Source organism: Pleurodeles waltl, chromosome 7, assembly GCF_031143425.1.
Source record: "Pleurodeles waltl isolate 20211129_DDA chromosome 7, aPleWal1.hap1.20221129, whole genome shotgun sequence".
NCBI lineage: Eukaryota > Metazoa > Chordata > Amphibia > Caudata > Salamandridae > Pleurodeles > Pleurodeles waltl.
The window spans coordinates 1,121,613,739-1,121,631,998 of record NC_090446.1 but is presented as its reverse complement, the minus strand read 5'-3'; the positions used below and the strand labels follow the sequence as shown (position 1 = coordinate 1,121,631,998).

At 40.0% G+C, this 18,260-nt stretch overlaps 4 non-coding genes across 4 annotated transcripts; all 4 read left to right on the top strand.

Moving 5' to 3' along the window:
- The first annotated feature begins 1,791 nt into the window (after nt 1-1,791).
- Nucleotides 1,792-1,864, top strand: TRNAR-CCU (transfer RNA arginine (anticodon CCU)). Its single transcript has one exon. It is a non-coding gene; the product is annotated as a tRNA-Arg (tRNA).
- Nucleotides 1,865-4,056: 2,192 nt separating this feature from the next.
- Nucleotides 4,057-4,129, top strand: TRNAR-CCU (transfer RNA arginine (anticodon CCU)). The gene has a single exon. It is a non-coding gene; the product is annotated as a tRNA-Arg (tRNA).
- Nucleotides 4,130-6,335: 2,206 nt separating this feature from the next.
- TRNAR-CCU (transfer RNA arginine (anticodon CCU)) lies at nt 6,336-6,408 on the top strand. Its single transcript has one exon. It is a non-coding gene; the product is annotated as a tRNA-Arg (tRNA).
- A 9,046-nt stretch (nt 6,409-15,454) lies between these two features.
- On the top strand, nt 15,455-15,527 carry TRNAR-CCU (transfer RNA arginine (anticodon CCU)). Its single transcript has one exon. It is a non-coding gene; the product is annotated as a tRNA-Arg (tRNA).
- The last annotated feature ends 2,733 nt before the right edge of the window (nt 15,528-18,260 follow it).

The following is an 18,260-nucleotide window of genomic DNA, read 5'->3' as shown; positions in this document are numbered from 1 at the left end:
TAGTCTTAGAAACCAAACTGAGTTTAGGGAGGGCATGGTGGTGTTTCAATGATGGCAGTTAAATAGATTTTTCAAAACACCCGGGGTGTTGTTAGACTGAGAAGTTGATGGGACACCTGTGAAAGGCAGCTTTACTTGTCTGCTTTTAGTTGATGTAGATTGTATGTCCTGTTTAACAACCTTTGGTTTCAACAAGGACATTAGAGAGATATTGGGACACTGCCTGGGATGCTTGTTCTCTCTCTATTTTGAAAATTTGCCATGCCAACTAAGGGCCAAGGCAGACGTTTAGTTTTAGCCTTGCCCAACTCTAATTTTCCAAACCTAGAGCATACATTTGGCGCAGATTGTAATACTTTGTTAGTACTACCTGTTGTTCCCTTAAGAGTGCATATATTGTGAACAAACAAGATGGCCAAATTATATCGTAGGAGTCTGCCACACCAGGTCCTTCACTCGTAAGAACAGTGGGACTGAAGCATGATGGATTAACTAGTTCCCTTAAATGCAGCCATTTCAAACTTTAATCACCACAGCTGGGGACTCTTTAAAGGTGATATGAACTTCTTTTATACCTGAGTGGGAGCGACAAACATGTAGAATATGTGTCGTATTTTTAGAAAGTGTTTGTAGCTATTGGTTAACAGCACTCCTGTGCAACCCGTTGGCCTAATTCTAAGGCAGTCAAATACTCACAAAGGGATTGTGGGTTTGAGTTCTTTCTGGGGTGGAATAAGATGTATTTTGGAGATGTTTATATAGTTTCCTAAGGGTCTTCCTTATTAACAACATTAGCACGGAAGCGTGCTGATAAAATAACCAATTCCAACAAACTTTACTCCGCCACCTGTTCAAGTACCACAGCAGTGCATTTTCTCCACTGCTAGGATAGGAATGGAGAAATGTGCTTGTTTTATGTCTGAGCAGAAAAGATATATGTTTGAAAGGATGTGTGGGATAAAACACACCCTGGCATATGTTGTAAAGGTATTGCAGGTTGTGGAGTAGCTTAGTGATCACATAGAGGAAAGTGGGTGAAGACAGAATTCCTCTGTGGGGTGAATGAACTCGGAGGTGACTTGCGTTATCCTTTTTATGTATGACAAAGGTACTTTATTTCTTACTGCACATTTCAATGCCATCACTCAAAAAAAACAAAAAATTCCTAGTCTTTTGTTGTTTCATATGGAAGATTATGTTTTCAGGCATGGAGAATGAAAGCAGAAGCTGTAGTGCTGAATTAGACGTTCTCACAAACCATGTAATAATTTGTTCAAAAAACGGCATGACATTTCTGAGTCATATTAAAAATGATGTGTAAATATGCAGATAGAGTCTATCTTTCCAGTAATGATCTACAGTGTGCAAAAAGTAAACCTTTTGCCATAAGTATCTCCTTTCTGCTAAGCACCGATCATTAAAAATCTCTCTATAAATATGTATATCAGAAGAAGGAAATGCTAGTTCGGGTTGATGTTGTTAGAACTGCAAGTGCAGTTGTATTCCTTGAGCTGCCTTGATGTTTCCTGCTGGCTCGAGCAGTGGGCATTTTGTTGTGACATGTGAAGTGAAGTTAGGAGAGTTTAGCGTCCGCATTGTGTTGTTCTTCCAGGTGAGGGTATATTAGATATTTGAATAGTTGTAAGGACTTTAAAGAGAGGGGAGTTATCCATGGATTGCTTGTTGTGAATGTATTGTATAAGTGATTCTATAGACTTAAACTGTGGTAGAGACCACATGATAGTGAGTGGATCTTGTATTTGGAGGACAGGGGAGAACAGTATCCAGGTGGCCCCAGTGGCCTAATGGATAAGGCACTGGCCTCCTAAGCCAGGGATTGTGGGTTCAAGTCCCATCTGGGGTGAAACTCTGTATATTCAGCTCTTGACTTTTACATTTTCAAAGCACAAACCACACAATTCAGCCCTTGCTTTACATAGACTTTGCAGCTATGGAACATCAATCAACCTTCAAAACACAAGTGCTGGAACTCAAAAACATTTGCCTACATATCCTACTCTTGGGCCCAGTCTGGAGAATGGGATTTCAACCCACCTTTCTGGCTAGACCTTTTTTATGTCCTCCTTTGGATAGCTCTCCCATTTAGCATTAAACGTACTTATTTGACCACTTGAATGTATAAACTGTTGAATAATTAAAAATACCATGTGAAACTGCTATGTTGATAAAGAAGTATTTCTCGAAAAAAGTGCAGCAGATGGGAAGACAGTGCACCCTATTTTATGCTACTATCGCTGGGCGCCTAGTCTTAGAAACCAAACTGAGTTTAGGGAGGGCAGGGTGGTGTTTCAATGATGGCAGTTAAATAGATTTTTCAAAACACCCGGGGTGTTGTTAGACTGAGAAGTTGATGGGACACCTGTGAAAGGCAGCTTTACCTGTCTGCTTTTAGTTGATGTAGATTGTATGTCCTGTTTAACAACCTTTGGTTTCAACAAGGACATTAGAGAGATATTGGGACACTGCCTGGGATGCTTGTCCTCTCTCTATTTTGAAAATTTGCCATGCCAACTAAGGGCCAAGGCAGACGTTTAGTTTTAGCCTTGCCCAATTCTAATTTTCCAAACCTAGAGCATACATTTGGCGCAGATTGTAATACTTTGTTAGTACTACCTGTTGTTCCCTTAAGAGTGCATATATTGTGAACAAACAAGATGGCCAAATTATATCGTAGGAGTCTGCCACACCAGGTCCTTCACTCGTAAGAACAGTGGGACTGAAGCATGATGGATTAACTAGTTCCCTTAAATGCAGCCATTTCAAACTTTAATCACCACAGCTGGGGACTCTTTAAAGGTGATATGAACTTCTTTTATACCTGAGTGGGAGCGACAAACATGTAGAATATGTGTCGTATTTTTAGAAAGTGTTTGTAGCTATTGGTTAACAGCACTCCTGTGCAACCCCGTTGGCCTAATTCTAAGGCAGTCAAATACTCACAAAGGGATTGTGGGTTTGAGTTCTTTCTGGGGTGGAAGAAGATGTATTTTGGAGATGTTTATCTAGTTTCCTAAGGGTCTTCCTTCTTAACAACATTAGCACTGAAGCGTGCTGATAAAATAACCAATTCCAACAAACTTTACTCCGCCACCTGTTCAATTACCACAGCAGAGCATTTTCTCCACTGCTAGGATAGGAATGGAGAAATGTGCTTGTTTTATGTCTGAGCAGAAAAGATATATGTTTGAATGGATGTGTGGGATAAAACACACCCTGTCGTATGTTGTAAAGGTATTGCAAGTTGTGGAGTAGCTTAGTGATCACATAGAGGAAAGTGGGTGAAAACAGAATTCCTCTGTGGGGTGAATGAACTCGGAGGTGACTTGCGTTATCCTTTTTATGTATGACAAAGGTACTTTATTTCTTACTGCACATTTCAATGCCATCACTCAAAAAAAACAAAAAATTCCTAGTCTTTTGTTGTTTCATATGGAAGATTATGTTTTCAGGCATGGAGAATGAAAGCAGAAGCTGTAGTGCTGAATTAGACGTTCTCACAAACCATGTAATAATTTGTTCAAAAAAAGGCATGACATTTCTGAGTCATATTTAAAATGATGTGAAAATATGCAGATAGAGTCTATCTTTCCAGTAATGATCTACAGTGTGCAAAAAGTAAACCTTTTGCCATAAGTATCTCCTTTCTGCTAAGCACCGATCATTAAAAATCTCTCTATAAATATGTATATCAGAAGAAGGAAATGCTAGTTCGGGTTGATGTTGTTAGAACTGCAAGTGCAGTTGTATTCCTTGAGCTGCCTTGATGTTTCCTGCTGGCTCGAGCAGTGGGCATTTTGTTGTGACATGTGAAGTGAAGTTAGGAGAGTTTAGCGTCCGCATTGTGTTGTTCTTCCAGGTGAGGGTATATTAGATATTTGAATAGTTGTAAGGACTTTAAAGAGAGGGGAGTTATCCATGGATTGCTTGTTGTGAATGTATTGTATAAGTGATTCTATAGACTGAAACTGCGGTAGAGACCACATGATAGGGAGTGGATCTTGTATTTGGAGGACAGGGGAGAGCAGCATTAACATGGCTCCAGTGGCCTAATGGATAAAGCACTGGCCTCCTAAGCCAGTGATTGTGGGTTCAAGTCCCATCTGGGGTGAAACTCTGTACAATCAGCTCTTGACTTTTACATTTTCAAAGCACAAACCACACAATTCAGCCCTTGCTTTACATAGACTTTGCAGCTATGGAACATCAATCTACCTTCAAAACACAAGTGCTGGAACTCAAAAACATTTGCCTACATATCCTACTCTTGGGCCCAGTCTGGAGAATGGGATTTCAACCCACCTTTCTGGCTAGACATTTTTTATGTCCTCCTTTGGATAGCACTCGCAGGCAGTCTCCCATTTAGCATTAAAACATGTACTTATTTCACCACTTGAATGTATAAACTGTTGAATAATTAAAAATACCATGTGAAACTGCTATGTTGATAAAGAAGTATTTCTCGAAAAAAGTGCAGCAGATGGGAAGACAGTGCACCCTATTTTATGCTACTATCGCTGGGCCCCTAGTCTTAGAAACCAAACTGAGTTTAGGGAGGGCAGGGTGGTGTTTCAATGATGGCAGTTAAATAGATTTTTCAAAACGCCCGGGGTGTTGTTAGCCTGAGAAGTTGATGGGACACCTGTGAAAGGCAGCTTTACTTGCCTGCTTTTAGTTGATGTAGATTGTATGTCCTGTTTAACAACCTTTGGTTTCAACAAGGACATTAGAGAGATATTGGGACACTGCCTGGGATGCTTGTCCTCTCTCTATTTTGAAAATTTGCCATGCCAACTAAGGGCCAAGGCATACGTTTAGTTTTAGACTTGCCCAACTCTAATTTTCCAAACCTAGAGCATACATTTGGCGCAGATTGTAATACTTTGTTAGTACTACCTTTTGTTCCCTTAAGAGTGCATATATTGTGAACAAACAAGATGGCCAAATTATATCGTAGGAGACTGCCACACCAGGTCCTTCACTCGTAAGAACAGTGGGACTGAAGCATGATGGATTAACTAGTTCCCTTAAATGAAGCCATTTCAAACTTTAATCACCACAGCTGGGGACTCTTTAAAGGTGATATGAACTTCTTTTATACCTGAGTGGGAGCGACAAACATGTAGAATATGTGTCGTATTTTTAGAAAGTGTTTGTTGCTATTGGTTAACAGCACTCCTGTGCAACCCCGTTGGCCTAATGGGTAAGGCAGTCAAATACTATCAAAGGGATTGTGGGTTTGAGTTCTTTCTGGGTTGGAAGAAGATGTATTTTGGAGATGTTTATCTAGTTTCCTAAGGGTCTTCCTTCTTAACAACATTAGCACTGAAGCGTGCTGATAAAATAACCAATTCCAACAAACTTTACTCTGCCACCTGTTCAAGTACCACAGTAGAGCATTTTCTCCACTGCTAGGATAGGAATGGAGAAATGTGCTTGTTTTATGTCTGAGCAGAAAAGATATATGTTTGAATGGATGTGTGGGATAAAACACACCCTGTCGTATGTTGTAAAGGTATTGCAAATTGTGGAGTAGCTTAGTGATCACATAGAGGAAAGTGGGTGAAGACAGAATTCCTCTGTGGGGTGAATGAACTCGGAGGTGACTTGCGTTATCCTTTTTATGTATGACAAAGGTACTTTATTTCTTACTGCACATTTCAATGCCATCACTCAAAAAAAACAAAAAATTCCTAGTCTTTTGTTGTTTCATATGGAAGATTATGTTTTCAGGCATGGAGAATGAAAGCAGAAGATGTAGTGCTGAATTAGACGTTCTCACAAACCATGTAATAATTTGTTCAAAAAAAGGCATGACATTTCTGAGTCATATTTAAAATGATGTGTAAATATGCAGATAGAGTCTATCTTTCCAGTAATGATCTACAGTGTGCAAAAAGTAAACCTTTTGCCATAAGTATCTCCTTTCTGCTAAGCACCGATCATTAAAAATCTCTCTATAAATATGTATATCAGAAGAAGGAAATGTTAGTTCGAGTTGATGTTGTTAGAACTGCAAGTGCAGTTGTATTCCTTGAGCTGCCTTGATGTTTCCTGCTGGCTCGAGCAGTGGGCATTTTGTTGTGACGTGAAGTGAAGTTAGGAGAGTTTAGCGTCCGCATTGTGTTGTTCTTCCAGGTGAGGGTATATTAGATATTTGAATAGTTGTAAGGACTTTAAAGAGAGGGGAGTTATCCATGGATTGCTTGTTGTGTATGTATTGTATAAGTGATTCCATAGACTTAAACTGCGGTAGAGACCACATGATAGGGAGTGGATCTTGTATTTGGAGGACAGGGGAGAGCAGTATCAACGTGGCCCCAGTGGCCTAATGAATAAGGCACTGGCCTCCTAAGCCAGGGATTGTGGGTTCAAGTCCCATCTGGGGTGAAACTCTGTACGTTCAGCTCTTGACTTTTACATTTTCAAAGCACAAACCACACATTTCAGCCCTTGCTTTACATAGACTTTGCAGCTATGGAACATCAATCTACCTTCAAAACACAAGTGCTGGAACTCAAAAACATTTGCCTACATATCCTACTCTTGGGCCCAGTCTGGAGAATGGGATTTCAACCCACCTTTCTGGCTAGACATTTTTTATGTCCTCCTTTGGATAGCACTCGCAGGCAGTCTCCCATTTAGCATTAAAACATGTACTTATTTCACCACTTGAATGTATAAACTGTTGAATAATTAAAAATACCATGTGAAACTGCTATGTTGATAAAGAAGTATTTCTCGAAAAAAGTGCAGCAGATGGGAAGACAGTGCACCCTATTTTATGCTACTATCGCTGGGCTGCTAGTCTTAGAAACCAAACTGAGTTTAGGGAGGGCAGGGTGGTGTTTCAATGATGGCAGTTAAATAGATTTTTCAAAACACCCGGGGTGTTGTTAGACTGAGAAGTTGATGGGACACCTGTGAAAGGCAGCTTTACTTGCCTGCTTTTAGTTGATGTAGATTGTATGTCCTGTTTAACAACCTTTGGTTTCAACAAGGACATTAGAGAGATATTGGGACACTGCCTCGGATGCTTGTCCTCTCTCTATTTTGAAAATTTGCCATGCCAACTAAGGGCCAAGGCAGACGTTTAGTTTTAGACTTGCCCAACTCTAATTTTCCAAACCTAGAGCATACATTTGGCGCAGATTGTAATACTTTGTTGGTACTACCTGTTGTTCCATTAAGAGTGCATATATTGTGAACAAACAAGATGGCCAAATTATATCGTAGGAGTCTGCCACACCAGGTCCTTCACTCGTAAGAACAGTGGGACTGAAGCATGATGGATTAACTAGTTCCCTTAAATGCAGCCATTTCAAACTTTAATCACCACAGCTGGGGACTCTTTAAAGGTGATATGAACTTCTTTTATACCTGAGTGGGAGCGACAAACATGTAGAATATGTGTCGTATTTTTAGAAAGTGTTTGTAGCTATTGGTTAACAGCACTCCTGTGCAACCCCGTTGGCCTAATTCTAAGGCAGTCAAATACTCACAAAGGGATTGTGGGTTTGAGTTCTTTCTGGGGTGGAAGAAGATGTATTTTGGAGATGTTTATCTAGTTTCCTAAGGGTCTTCCTTCTTAACAACATTAGCACTGAAGCGTGCTGATAAAATAACCAATTCCAACAAACTTTACTCCGCCACCTCTTCAAGTACCACAGCAGAGCATTTTCTCCACTTCTAGGATAGGAATAGAGAAATGTGCTTGTTTTATGTCTGAGCAGAAAAGATATATGTTTGAATGGATGTGTGGGATAAAACACACCCTGTCGTATGTTGTAAAGGTATTGCAAGTTGTGGAGTAGCTTAGTGATCACATAGAGGAAAGTGGGTGAAGACAGAATTCCTCTGTGGGGTGAATGAATTTGGAGGTGACTTGTGTTATCCTTTTTATGTATGACAAAGGTACTTTATTTCTTACTGCACATTTCAATGCCATCACTCAAAAAAAACAAAAAATTCCTAGTCTTTTGTTGTTTCATATGGAAGATTATGTTTTCAGGCATGGAGAATGAAAGCAGAAGCTGTAGTGCTGAATTAGACGTTCTCACAAACCATGTAATAATTTGTTCAAAAAAAGGCATGACATTTCTGAGTCATATTTAAAATGATGTGTAAATATGCAGATAGAGTGTATCTTTCCAGTAATGATCTACAGTGTGCAAAAAGTAAACCTTTTGCCATAAGTATCTCCTTTCTGCTAAGCACCGATCATTAAAAATCTCTCTATAAATATGTATATCAGAAGAAGGAAATGCTAGTTCGGGTTGATGTTGTTAGAACTGCAAGTGCAGTTGTATTCCTTGAGCTGCCTTGATGTTTCCTGCTGGCTCGAGCAGGGGGCATTTTGTTGTGACATGTGAAGTGAAGTTAGGAGAGTTTAGCGTCCGCATTGTGTTGTTCTTCCAGGTGAGGGTATATTAGATATTTGAATAGTTGTAAGGACTTTAAAGAGAGGGGAGTTATCCATGGATTGCTTGTTGTGAATGTATTGTATAAGTGATTCCATAGACTTAAACTGCGGTAGAGACCACATGATAGGGAGTGGATCTTGTATTTGGAGGACAGGGGAGAGCAGCATTAACATGGCTCCAGTTTCCTAATGGATAAAGCACTGGCCTCCTAAGCCAGTGATTGTGGGTTCAAGTCCCATCTGGGGTGAAACTCTGTACATTCAGCTCTTGACTTTTACATTTTCAAAGCACAAACCACACAATTCAGCCCTTGCTTTACATAGACTTTGCAGCTATGGAACATCAATCTACCTTCAAAACACAAGTGCTGGAACTCAAAAACATTTGCCTACATATCCTACTCTTGGGCCCAGTCTGGAGAATGGGATTTCAACCCACCTTTCTGGCTAGACATTTTTTATGTCCTCCTTTGGATAGCACTCGCAGGCAGTCTCCCATTTAGCATTAAAACATGTACTTATTTCACCACTTGAATGTATAAACTGTTGAATAATTAAAAATACCATGTGAAACTGCTATGTTGATAAAGAAGTATTTCTCGAAAAAAGTGCAGCAGATGGGAATACAGTGCACCCTATTTTATGCTACTATCGCTGGGCCCCTAGTCTTAGAAACCAAACTGAGTTTAGGGAGGGCAGGGTGGTGTTTCAATGATGGCAGTTAAATAGATTTTTCAAAACACCCGGGGTGTTGTTAGACTGAGAAGTTGATGTGACACCTGTGAAAGGCAGCTTTACTTGCCTGCTTTTAGTTGATGTAGATTGTATGTCCTGTTTAACAACCTTTGGTTTCAACAAGGACATTAGAGAGATATTGGGACACTGCCTGGGATGCTTGTCCTCTCTCTATTTTGAAAATTTGCCATGCCAACTAAGGGCCAAGGCAGACGTTTAGTTTTAGACTTGCCCAACTCTAATTTTCCAAACCTAGAGCATACATTTGGCGCAGATTGTAATACTTTGTTAGTACTACCTGTTGTTCCCTTAAGAGTGCATATATTGTGAACAAACAAGATGGCCAAATTATATCGTAGGAGTCTGCCACACCAGGTCCTTCACTCGTAAGAACAGTGGGACTGAAGCATGATGGATTAACTAGTTCCCTTAAATGCAGCCATATCAAACTTTAATCACCACAGCTGGGGACTCTTTAAAGGTGATATGAACTTCTTTTATACCTGAGTGGGAGCGACAAACATGTAGAATATGTGTCGTATTTTTAGAAAGTGTTTGTAGCTATTGGTTAACAGCACTCCTGTGCAACCCCGTTGGCCTAATTCTAAGGCAGTCAAATACTCACAAAGGGATTGTGGGTTTGAGTTCTTTCTGGGGTGGAAGAAGATGTATTTTGGAGATGTTTATCTAGTTTTCTAAGGGTCTTCCTTCTTAACAACATTAGCACTAAAGCTTGCTGATAAAATAACCAATTCCAACAAACTTTACTCCGCCACCTGTTCAAGTACCACAGCAGAGCATTTTCTCTACTGCTAGGATAGGAATGGAGAAATGTGCTTGTTTTATGTCTGAGCAGAAAAGATATATGTTTGAATGGATGTGTGGGATAAAACACACCCTGTCGTATGTTGTAAAGGTTTTGCAAGTTGTGGAGTAGCTTAGTGATCACATAGAGGAAAGTGGGTGAAGACAGAATTCCTCTGTGGGGTGAATGAACTCGGAGGTGACTAGTGTTATCCTTTTTATGTATGACAAAGGTACTTTATTTCTTACTGCACATTTCAATGCCATCACTCAAAAAAAACAAAAAATTCCTATTCGTTTGTTGTTTCATATGGAAGATTATGTTTTCAGGCGTGGAGAATGAAAGCAGAAGCTGTAGTGCTGAATTAGACGTTCTCACAAACCATGTAATAATTTGTTCAAAAAAAGGCATGACATTTCTGAGTCATATTAAAAATGATGTGAAAATATGCAGATAGAGTCTATCTTTCCAGTAATGATCTACAGTGTGCAAAAAGTAAACCTATTGCCATAAGTATCTCCTTTCTGCTAAGCACCGATCATTAAAAATCTCTCTATAAATATATATATCAGAAGAAGGAAATGCTAGTTCGGGTTGATGTTGTTAGAACTGCAAGTGCAGTTGTATTCCTTGAGCTGCCTTGATGTTTCCTGCTGGCTCGAGCAGTGGGCATTTTGTTGTGACATGTGAAGTGAAGTTTGGAGAGTTTAGCGTCCGCATTGTGTTGTTCTTCCAGGTGAGGGTATATTAGATATTTGAATAGTTGTAAGGACTTTAAAGAGAGGGGAGTTATCCATGGATTGCTTGTTGTGAATGTATTGTATAAGTGATTCCATAGACGTAAACTGCGGTAGAGACCACATGATAGGGAGTGGATCTTGTATTTGGAGGACAGGGGAGAGCAGCATTAACATGGCTCCAGTTTCCTAATGGATAAAGCACTGGCCTCCTAAGCCAGTGATGGTGGGTTCAAGTCCCATCTGGGGTGAAGCTCTGTACATTCAGCTCTTGACTTTTACATTTTCAAAGCACAAACCACACAATTCAGCCCTTGCTTTACATAGACTTTGCAGCTATGGAACATCAATCTACCTTCAAAACACAAGTGCTGGAACTCAAAAACATTTGCCTACATATCCTAATCTTGGGCCTAGTCTGGAGAATGGGATTTCAACCCACCTTTCTGGCTAGACATTTTTTATGTCCTCCTTTGGATAGTACTCGCAGGCAGTCTCCCATTTAGCATTAAAACATGTACTTATTTCACCACTTGAATGTATAAACTGTTGAATAATTAAAAATACCATGTGAAACTGCTATGTTGATAAAGAAGCATTTCTCGAAAAAAGTGCAGCAGATGGGAAGACAGTGCACCCTATTTTATGCTACTATCGCTGGGCCCCTAGTCTTAGAAACCAAACTGAGTTTAGGGAGGGCAGGGTGGTGTTTCAATGATGGCAGTTAAATAGATTTTTCAAAACACCCGGGGTGTTGTTAGACTGAGAAGTTGATGGGACACCTGTGAAAGGCAGCTTTACTTGTCTGCTTTTAGTTGATGTAGATTGTATGTCCTGTTTAACAACCTTTGGTTTCAACAAGGACATTAGAGAGATATTGGGACACTGCCTGGGATGCTTGTCCTCTCTCTATTTTGAAAATTTGCCATGCCAACTAAGGGCCAAGGCAAACGTTTAGTTTTAGCCTTGCCCAACTCTAATTTTCCAAACCTAGAGCATACATTTGCTGCAGATTGTAATACTTTGTTAGTACTACCTGTTGTTCCCTTAAGAGTGCATATATTGTGAACAAACAAGATGGCCAAATTATATCGTAGGAGTCTGCCACACCAGGTCCTTCACTCGTAAGAACAGTGGGACTGAAGCATGATGGATTAACTAGTTCCCTTAAATGCAGCCATTTCAAACTTTAATCACCACAGCTGGGGACTCTTTAAAGGTGATATGAACTTCTTTTATACCTAAATGGGAGCGACAAACATGTAGAATATGTGTCGTATTTTTAGAAAGTGTTTGTAGCTATTGGTTAACAGCACTCCTGTGCAACCCCGTTGGCCTAATTCTAAGGCAGTCAAATACTCACAAAGGGATTGTGGGTTTGAGTTCTTTCTGGGGTGGAAGAAGATGTATTTTGGAGATGTTTATCTAGTTTCCTAAGGGTATTCCTTCTTAACAACATTAGCACTGAAGCGTGCTGATAAAATAACCAATTCCAGCAAACTTTACTCCGCCACCTCTTCAAGTACCACAGCAGAGCATTTTCTCCACTGCTAGGATAGGAATGGAGAAATGTGCTTGTTTTATGTCTGAGCAGAAAAGATATATGTTTGAATGGATGTGTGGGATAAAACACACCCTGTCGTATGTTGTAAAGGTATTGCAAGTTGTGGATTAGCTTAGTGATCACATAGAGGAAAGTGGGTGAAGACAGAATTCCTCTGTGGGGTGAATGAACTCGGAGGTGACTTGTGTTATCCTTTTTATGTATGACAAAGGTACTTTATTTCTTACTGCCCATTTCAATGCCATCACTCAAAAAAAACAAAAAATTCCTAGTCTTTTGTTGTTTCATATGGAAGATTATGTTTTCAGGCATGGAGAATGAAAGCAGAAGCTGTAGTGCTGAATTAGACGTTCTCACAAACCATGTAATAATTTGTTAAAAAAAAGGCATGACATTTCTGAGTCATATTTAAAATGATGTGTAAATATGCAGATAGAGTGTATCTTTCCAGTAATGATCTACCGTGTGCAAAAAGTAAACCTTTTGCCATAAGTATCTCCTTTCTGCTAAGCACCGATCATTAAAAATCTCTCTATAAATATGTATATCAGAAGAAGGAAATGCTAGTTCGGGTTGATGTTGTTAGAACTGCAAGTGCAGTTGTATTCCTTGAGCTGCCTTGATGTTTCCTGCTGGCTCGAGCAGTGGGCATTTTGTTGTGACATGTGAAGTGAAGTTAGGAGCGTTTAGCGTCCGCATTGTGTTGTTCTTCCAGGTGAGGGTATATTAGATATTTGAATAGTTGTAAGGACTTTAAAGAGAGGGGAGTTATCCATGGATTGCTTGTTGTGAATGTATTGTATAAGTGATTCCATAGACTTAAACTGCGGTAGAGACCACATGATAGGGAGTGGATCTTGTATTTGGAGGACAGGGGAGAGCAGCATTAACATGGCTCCAGTTTCCTAATGGATAAAGCACTGGCTTCCTAAGCCAGTGATTGTGGGTTCAAGTCCCATCTGGGGTGAAACTCTGTACATTCAGCTCTTGACTTTTACATTTTCAAAGCACAAACCACACAATTCAGCCCTTGCTTTACATAGACTTTGCAGCTATGGAACATCAATCTACCTTCAAAACACAAGTGCTGGAACTCAAAAACATTTGCCTACATATCCTACTCTTGGGCCCAGTCTGGAGAATGGGATTTCAACCCACCTTTCTGGCTAGACATTTTTTATGTCCTCCTTTGGATAGCACTCGCAGGCAGTCTCCCATTTAGCATTAAAACATGTACTTATTTCACCACTTGAATGTATAAACTGTTGAATAATTAAAAATACCATGTGAAACTGCTATGTTGATAAAGAAGTATTTCTCGAAAAAAGTGCAGCAGATGGGAATACAGTGTACCCTATTTTATGCTACTATCGCTGGGCCCCTAGTCTTAGAAACCAAACTGAGTTTAGGGAGGGCAGGGTGGTGTTTCAATGATGGCAGTTAAATAGATTTTTCAAAACACCCGGGGTGTTGTTAGACTGAGAAGTTGATGGGACACCTGTGAAAGGCAGCTTTACTTGTCTGCTTTTAGTTGATGTAGATTGTATGTCCTGTTTAACAACCTTTGGTTTCAACAAGGACATTAGAGAGATATTGGGACACTGCCTGGGATGCTTGTCCTCTCTCTATTTTGAAAATTTGCCATGCCAACTAAGGGCCAAGGCAGACGTTTAGTTTTAGACTTGCCCAACTCTAATTTTCCAAACCTAGAGCATACATTTGGCGCAGATTGTAATACTTTGTTAGTACTACCTGTTGTTCCCTTAAGAGTGCATATATTGTGAACAAACAAGATGGCCAAATTATATCGTAGGAGTCTGCCACACCAGGTCCTTCACTCGTAAGAACAGTGGGACTGAAGCATGATGGATTAACTAGTTCCCTTAAATGCAGCCATTTCAAACTTTAATCACCACAGCTGGGGACTCTTTAAAGGTGATATGAACTTCTTTTATACCTGAGTGGGAGCGACAAACATGTAGAATATGTGTCGTATTTTTAGAAAGTGTTTGTAGCTATTGGTTAACAGCACTCCTGTGCAACCCGTTGGCCTAATTCTAAGGCAGTCAAATACTCACAAAGGGATTGTGGGTTTGAGTTCTTTCTGGGGTGGAAGAAGATGTATTTTGGAGATGTTTATATAGTTTCCTAAGGGTCTTCCTTATTAACAACATTAGCACGGAAGCGTGCTGATAAAATAACCAATTCCAACAAACTTTACTCCGCCACCTGTTCAAGTACCACAGTAGAGCAGTTTCTCCACTGCTAGGATAGGAATGGAGAAATGTGCTTGTTTTATGTCTGAGCAGAAAAGATATATGTTTGAATGGATGTGTGGGATAAAACACACCCTGTCGTATGTTGTAAAGGTATTGCAAGTTGTCGAGTAGCTTAGTGATCACATAGAGGAAAGTGGGTGAAGACAGAATTCCTCTGTGGGGTGAATGAACTCGGAGGTGACTTGCGTTATCCTTTTTATGTATGACAAAGGTACTTTATTTCTTACTGCACATTTCAATGCCATCACTAAAAAAAAACAAAAAATTCCTAGTCTTTTGTTGTTTCATATGGAAGATTATGTTTTCAGGCATGGAGAATGAAAGCAGAAGCTGTAGTGCTGAATTAGACGTTCTCACAAACCATGTAATAATTTGTTCAAAAAACGGCATGACATTTCTGAGTCATATTAAAAATGATGTGTAAATATGCAGATAGAGTCTATCTTTCCAGTAATGATCTACAGTGTGCAAAAAGTAAACCTTTTGCCATAAGTATCTCCTTTCTGCTAAGCACCGATCATTAAAAATCTCTCTATAAATATGTATATCAGAAGAAGGAAATGCTACTTCGGGTTGATGTTGTTAGAACTGCAAGTGCAGTTGTATTCCTTGAGCTGCCTTGATGTTTCCTGCTGGCTCGAGCAGTGGGCATTTTGTTGTGACATGTGAAGTGAAGTTAGGAGAGTTTAGCGTCCGCATTGTATTGTTCTTCCAGGTGAGAGTATATTAGATATTTGAATAGTTGTAAGGACTTTAAAGAGAGGGGAGTTATCCATGGATTGCTTGTTGTGAATGTATTGTATAAGTGATTCCATAGACTTAAACTGCGGTAGAGACCACATGATAGGGAGTGGATCTTGTATTTGGAGGACAGGGGAGAGCAGTATCAACGTGGCCCCAGTGGCCTAATGGATAAGGCACTGGCCTCCTAAGCCAGGGATTGTGGGTTCAAGTCCCATCTGGGGTGAAACTCTGTACATTCAGCTCTTGACTTTTACATTTTCAAAGCACAAACCACACAATTCAGCCCTTGCTTTACATAGACTTTGCAGCTATGGAACATCAATCTACCTTCAAAACACAAGTGCTGGAACTCAAAAACATTTGCCTACATATCCTACTCTTGGGCCCAGTCTGGAGAATGGTATTTCAACCCACCTTTCTGGCTAGACATTTTTTATGTCCTCCTTTGGATAGCACTCGCAGGCAGTCTCCCATTTAGCATTAAAACATGCACTTATTTCACCACTTGAATGTATAAACTGTTGAATAATTAAAAATACCATGTGAAACTGCTATGTTGATAAAGAAGTATTTCTCGAAAAAAGTGCAGCAGATGGGAAGACAGTGCACCCTATTTTATGCTACTATCGCTGGGCCCCTAGTCTTAGAAACCAAACTGAGTTTAGGGAGGGCAGGGTGGTGTTTCAATGATGGCAGGTAAATAGATTTTTCAAAACTCCCGGGGTGTTGTTAGACTGAGAGGTTGATGGGACACCTGTGAAAGGCAGCTTTACTTGTCTGCTTTTAGTTGATGTAGATTGTATGTCCTGTTTAACAACCTTTGGTTTCAACAAGGACATTAGAGAGATATTGGGACACTGCCTGGGATGCTTGTCCTCTCTCTATTTTGAAAATTTGCCATGCCAACTAAGGGCCAAGGCAGACGTTTAGTTTTAGCCTTGCCCAATTCTAATTTTCCAAACCTAGAGCATACATTTGGCGCAGATTGTAATACTTTGTTAGTACTACCTCTTGTTCCCTTAAGAGTGCATATATTGTGAACAAACAAGATGGCCAAATTATATCGTAGGAGTCTGCCACACCAGGTCCTTCACTCGTAAGAACAGTGGGACTGAAGCATGATGGATTAACTAATTCCCTTAAATGCAGCCATTTCAAACTTTAATCACCACAGCTGGGGACTCTTTAAAGGTGATATGAACTTCTTTTATACCTGAGTGTGAGCGACAAACATGTAGAATATGTGTCGTATTTTTAGAAAGTGTTTGTAGCTATTGGTTAACAGCACTCCTGTGCAACCCCATTGGCCTAATGGGTAAGGCAGTCAAATACTCTCAAAGGGATTGTGGGTTTGAGTTCTTTCGGGGTGGAAGAAGATGTATTTTGGAGATGTTTATCTAGTTTCCTAAGGGTCTTCCTTCTTAACAACATTAGCACTGAAGCGTGCTGATAAAATAACCAATTCCAACAAACTTTACTCCGCCACCTGTTCAAGTACCACAGCAGAGCATTTTCTCCACTGCTAGGATAGGAATGGAGAAATGTGCTTGTTTTATGTCTGAGCAGAAAAGATATATGTTTGAATGGATGTGTGGGATAAAACACACCCTGTCGTATGTTGTAAAGGTATTGCAAGTTGTGGAGTAGCTTAGTCATCACATAGAGGAAAGTGGGTGAAGACAGAATTCCTCTGTGGGGTGAATGAACTCGGAGGTGACTTGCGTTATCCTTTTTATGTATGACAAAGGTACTTTATTTCTTACTGCACATTTCAATGCCACCACTAAAAAAAAACAAAAAATTCCTAGTCTTTTGTTGTTTCATATGGAAGATTATGTTTTCAGGCATGGAGAATGAAAGCAGAAGCTGTAGTGCTGAATTAGACGTTCTCACAAACCATGTAATAATTTGTTCAAAAAAAGGCATGACATTTCTGAGTCATATTAAAAATGATGTGTAAATATGCAGATAGAGTCTATCTTTCCAGTAATGATCTACAGTGTGCAAAAAGTAAACCTTTTGCCATAAGTATCTCCTTTCTGCTAAGCACCGATTATTAAAAATCTCTCTATAAATATGTATATCAGAAGAAGGAAATGCTAGTTCGGGTTGATGTTGTTAGAACTGCAAGTGCAGTTGTATTCCTATAGCTGCCTTGATGTTTCCTGCTGGCTCGAGCAGTGGGCATTTTGTTGTGACATGTGAAGTGAAGTTAGGAGAGAATAGCGTCCGCATTGTGTTGTTCTTCCAGGTGAGGGTATATTAGATATTTGAATAGTTGTAAGGACTTTAAAGAGAGGGGAGTTATCCATGGATTGCTTGTTGTGAATGTATTGTATAAGTGATTCCATAGACTTAAACTGCGGTTGAGACCACATGATAGGGAGTGGATCTTGTATTTGGAGGACAGGGGAGAGCCATATCAACATTGCCCCAGTGGCCTAATGGATAAGGCACTGGCCTCCTAAGCCAGGGATTGTGGGAAAAAGTCCCATCTGGGGTGAAACTCTGTACATTCAGCTCTTGACTTTTACATTTTCAAAGCACAAACCACACAATTCAGCCCTTGCTTTACATAGACTTTGCAGCTATGGAACATCAATCTACCTTCAAAACACAAGTGCTGGAACTCAAAAACATTTCCCTACATATCCTACTCTTGGGCCCAGTCTGGAGAATGGGATTTCAACCCACCTTTCTGGCTAGACATTTTTTATGTCCTCCTTTGGATAGCACTCGCAGGCAGTCTCCCATTTAGCATTAAAACATGTACTTATTTCACCACTTGAATGTATAAACTGTTGAATAATTAAAAATACCATGTGAAACTGCTATGTTGATAAAGAAGTATTTCTCGAAAAAAGTGCAGCAGATGGGAAGACAGTGCACCCTATTTTATGCTACTATCGCTGGGCCCCTAGTCTTAGAAACCAAACTGAGTTTAGGGAGGGCAGGG